Raw genomic sequence first — 5,471 nt, 5'->3', positions numbered from 1 at the left:
ATCAGAGAAGGATCTCTCCTCTCAGACTAAAGGAGTACCCTAGACCTGTTTTTCCATAAGCAACCTGGGCCCCTGCCTGTGAGGGAGTTCCCCTTTCCTAGAATTTCAGTCTGATGCCAGGCATTGAGGTTGGTCAAGCTTAGCCCCAAACCTTGGCTTCATTGCTGGCCTCTTCTTGAGCCAGACCCTGACTCAGACCAATTGGCTTTTACTCTGGGTCACCTGAGCCTGAAGTAAGTCCCACCACAATAAAGTGATAAGTAGACACCTACCAAGTGGGCAGGCCCCTTACTTTTTGCTGGCTGTCTATCTCTTCTCAACTTCCAGGTCCTGGTAAGCCTCCTGGCTTACTCCCTCTTGGGCTCCCTACCCCTCCTGCCCTCCATACGACAGGGGCTCTCTGCACTTTCTTCTCTTAATCTAATAATATCTCTTTTTTTTTTTTTTTTTTTTGGTTTTTCAAGTTAGGGTCTCACTCTGGCTCAGGCTGACCTGGAAGTCACTATGTAGTCTCAGGGTGGCCTCGAACTCTCAGCGATCCTCCTACCTCTGCCTCCCAAGTGCTGGGATTAAAGGCGTGCGCCACCATGCCCGGCTCTAATAATATCTCTTAACTTTACCCTTTGGTCAATGGATTTTAATTCTTTAAGTTCATAAGACAAGAATCTGGGGTATCCTAAATTTATTGGTGCTTTGGCACATTGGTGTATTGGCAAAGAATCCCAAACTTCCCATTTCACTCCCAGCTGCTTGCCATGCCTTGCAAGACATGATGCCCCACCTTTGTTTGTAGTGCCATGCTTAGCCTCTGCCATTATGAGGCTTCCTCTGAGACTTGAGACTATAAAGCCAAATATACCCTTCCCTCAGGTGTCATCCTTAGGAATGGTGCCCACCTTTTGTTTTGTTTTTAGACGGTCTCATTGGCCTGGAGCTCACCCATTAACAGACTGACTTGCCAGTGAGCCCCAGGAGTTCTCCTTTCTCTGCCTCTGTTGTAGTTACCTTCCTGTTTCTGGAACAAAGTACCTAACCAAAGACAGCTGATGGGAGGAAAGGATTTATTTTTGGGGTACAGTCTAGAGGAGAAGCTCCATAATGTCGGGGAAAGGATGGCATGAGCAGAGGTTGGATATCATCTCTGCCACAGCAGGTGAAGTAACAGCAGGAAAGTGAGTCAAATTCTGGTAAAGGGAAGCTGGCTGTAACAATCCTAAGCCCACCCCAACAACACACCTCCAGCAAGGCTCCACCTCCCAAACTGCCACCAGCTGGAACCAAACATTCAAAACATGTGATTTTATGGGGAACACTCAATTCAAATCACCACAGGCTCCCCAGTGCTGGGATTATAAGCACATACCACCAAATCCAGCATTTTTATGTGTTCTGGAGATTGAACGCAGGTGTAGAGGGCTTGCTCCACATGTATGAAGCCCTGGGTTGGATCCCTAGCACTGAAAAAAACTGAGCAGGTCGCTGGACTCATATAATCCAAGCATTTGGGAAGTGGAGGGTTGGAAGTTCAAGGTCATCCTCAGCTACAAATTGAGTTTGAGGTTAGCCTGGGATATATGAGAACAAAAGCACTAAGAACTCCATGACAAAACTGTTAGAACTTACAAACATTTTTATCCGAGTAGTAAGATATAAAAATCAACATACAATGGCCTGGAAGGTCCATAAGACCCCCAAAATATTGCAGGCCATTGACAAAGCACTTGGTTACCTACCAGAACTAGATGGTAAGACCCTATGGCTGAAGATGCTACAGGCAACGGTCTCAGGACATTGAGAAACCAAGGTGGAACTGAGAGAAAATCCATCTTTTCTGATGGCTACTTGTCATAGTGCTGGAAAGTGCTATATGAGCTGCTGGAGGATAAAAGCCGCCAACAGTGTGAACAAACAGTGGATCCTGCATGCTGCACAATCAACCATCCAGGGCAATATTGGCACATAAGTTATGGGAGTGATTAACTGCTCTCTGATTGGATATGAGTTCTGTTCAGTGGGAGGGAATTCATGCCTGGCTGGTACTGAGAACCAAGTCAAATAATCTATGGCTTGGAGGTCATAGGCCCTAGAGGAGAGCTTCCACTATTCTTTTGCTAAATGGAGATATGCTCATCAAAAAGGTCTTCTAAATATACATCTTTATACCCATTGATCAATGCTGTTTTCACTTTTGGTTTTTATATATGCTGGTGAATACCAAGGAGACCCAAGACTCATCAAAATGAAAAGAAGAAATGGAAGAGGAAACAGGAAAGGAGGAGGAAGAAGCAGAAGAAAAGGAGGAGGAAGAAGAGGAAGAGAAACAGTCTTAGCACTGGATGAGTCATCTCTATCACACCCATCAGAATTCAGGGAACATTGCAGAGAAAGAAGCAAAATAAACATTCATGCTGCTTTCATTACTAGCCAGAGAAGCCTCTCTATGGGGATGGCAGTAGACACTGAGGAGACTCAAAACTCATCAAGGCAGAAAATCAGAGGCAGTAGAGAGTTCAATATTAAATTACATATCATGCTGTCAAAGGATCCGGAACATTATGGAAGAGGAGACAGAAAGAAAGTAAGACCCACTGGGTATGTGGGAGTACTTTGGGGCTCTGTCCTCCCAAACTGAACCCATGAACCAACTGGTGCATTCATGACCCCACAGTGATTTCCTGTATTGATGAGCCTATCACCATTTTGACATGGAGGATAAAGAAGGGCAAAAGGTATGGAGACATCAAAATAGAGAGGGTTTGGTTAGATGGCTCAGCTTGTCTGTAAAGCCTAATGACTTGGGTTCAATTCCCCACATAAAGCATCCACATAAAACCAGATGCACAGAGTAGCATATGCATCTGGAATTTGTTTGTGGTAGCTGGAGGCCCTGGCACACCTATTCTCTCTCCTCTATTTCTCTCTGCTGGCAAATAAATAAATAAATAAATAAATAAATATTAAAAAAAAAAACAACGAAGGAAGGACTACCTAGAAAGAGGAGGTTCTTCAAGGAATGGGGGTGTTGGGGAAAGAGGACAAAAGAGGATCATGGAGGTCTGAAGAGATGGCTTAGCAGTTAAGGTGTTTGCATGCAAAGCCAAAGGACCCAGGTTTTATTCCCCAGGACCCATGTAAGCCAGATGCACACGACGGCACATACAAGTTTGTTTGCAGAGGCTAGAGGCCCTGGCATGCCTGTTCTCTATCTGCCTCTCTCCCTCTGCTTCTTCCTCTCTCTGTCTTTAATAAATAAATAAATTTTTAAAGAAGAGTATAATGGATGACAACACAAATTACAGTATGTTCATATATTAAATGTTTCAATATAAAGGTAATAAAATAAATGTCAAAAAAACAATAGAAAATTTTCTACATATCAATCACAAATTTGCCAAGAAATAGTGTCCAAAACCCTTAGCTGTTGGGGAAAATGCAAATTAAAATTGCTTTGGGATTCTATCTCACCCCAATCAGAATGGCTATCAAGAAAACAAACTGGAGCTAGGCATGGTGGCGCACGCCTTTAATCCCAGCAGCACTTGGGAGGCAGAGGTAGGAGGATTGCTGTGAGTTCAAGACCACCCTGAGACTACATAGTGAATTCCAGGTCAGCCTGGGGAAGAGTGAAACCTTACCTCAAAACACCAAAAACAAACAAACAAACAAACAAAAAACTACAGGCTGGAGAGATAGTGGTTAAGGCACTTGCTTGCAAAGCCTAACGACCCAGGTTCAGTTCCCCAGTACCCATGTAAAATTAGATACACAAGGTGATGCATGTATCTGGGCTTGGTTTGCAGTGCTAGAGGCCCTGGCGCACCCATTCACACACACTCTCTCTCTCTCTCTCTGCCTTTCTCTCTCTAATAAATAAAATAAAAATTATTTAATAAAAGGAAAATAAACTACAAATGTTAGCAAGGATGTGGGGAAATAGGAACCCTCACATGCTGCTAGTGAGAGTGTAAGCCTATACTATCACTATGGCAACCAGTGCATAGGTGTTTTGCTTTGCTCTGTTTCATTTTTAAGAAAATAAAAACCTGGGCTGGAGAGATGGCTTAGCGGTTAAGTGCTTGCCTGTGAAGCCTAAGGACCCTGGTTTGAGGCTCGGTTCCCCAGGTCCCACGTTAGCCAGATGCACAAGGGGGCGCACGCGTCTGGAGTTCGTTTGCAGAGGCTGGAAGCCCTGGCGTGCCCATTCTCTCTCTCTCCCTCTATTTGTCTTTCTCTCTGTGTCTGTCACTCTCAAATAAATAAATAAATAAATAAAATAAAAAAGAAAATAAAAACCTAAAAACTAAAAACAGAGCTGCTATATGACCCAGCTATACCACTCTCAGGTATATATTGGAAAGCATCTAAGTCTTATATTTAGAGTGAGAATTGTCTTAGAGTTACTTGCATGTCCATATTTATTGCTGCACTATTCACAGTAGCTGGGAAGTGGAATTGGCCTAGATGTCCATAAACAGATTTATGAATAAAGAAAATGTATGTGCAATGGAATTTTATTACGTCACAAAGAAAAATAAAGTCATGACATTTGCAGGAAAATGGATGGAATTGGAACTCACTGTTGAGTGAAATATGCCAGACTCAGAAAGACAAAGCATGGTTTCTCTCATATAAAGAACCTAGGGTTTTATTTTTACTATTTTTTGTGTGTGCGTGTGTGTGTGTGTATGGACACATGTTTGCCACTGTGTGCGTGTGGAAGTTGGAGGACAATCATGGAGTGCTGGTCCTCTCCTATGTGGTTTGAGTCTTTCTTGTTATAAGGAATTCCAGAGCTGCTGGCCTGGCAGCTTTGGGATTCTCCTGACTCCATCTCCCATTGGCGAGGTGTACTGGGATTACAGATGAGTTTGTCACTTTGGATCTAGCTCTATGGGTGCTGGGGATATGAACCTCAGGCTTGCAGGACTAGAACCTTCAATCCCTGAGTCATCTCCAGAGCTCAAACCTAGATTTAAAATCATGTATATGTACATGTAATTGTGTGTGTAGTTCATGACACAACCAGACAATTCTTTAGCAATAAGTCAGTGATAAGAAAGTCCAAATGTAGAACAGAAAGCTGCTTGTTTAGGGGTGTTTGTGTCTGTGGCTGCACTAACCAGACACCACACAAGCATGGCTCAGCTGCATGGATGGGGAGGAGACTCCCTGGTAAAGGCTTATGCAATAGAAATTGTGTTTTAGAGTATCATCTGGGTCTTATGTCTTTGTTAAATTTCTTCTACCACACTTGAAACTAGAAAGGGGATCCACAGGAGAGGAGATAAAGAAACAGAGACTAATGGAATATATATGACATAAAAGCAGAATGGAGGAAAGGAACGTGGTGGAGGGGCATGGTGAAAAATAGTACAGGAGGGAGACAAGTTAGAGCAAATTATAATGGTACATATGTATGAATGCAAAATGAAATTCATTTCTTAGAAGGCAAGTTAATAAAAGATCAAGCC

The sequence above is a fragment of the Jaculus jaculus genome, chromosome 2 (genome assembly GCF_020740685.1).
Source record: "Jaculus jaculus isolate mJacJac1 chromosome 2, mJacJac1.mat.Y.cur, whole genome shotgun sequence".
NCBI classification, from domain to species: Eukaryota; Metazoa; Chordata; class Mammalia; order Rodentia; family Dipodidae; genus Jaculus; species Jaculus jaculus.
Note: the sequence above shows the minus strand (reverse complement) of the source record.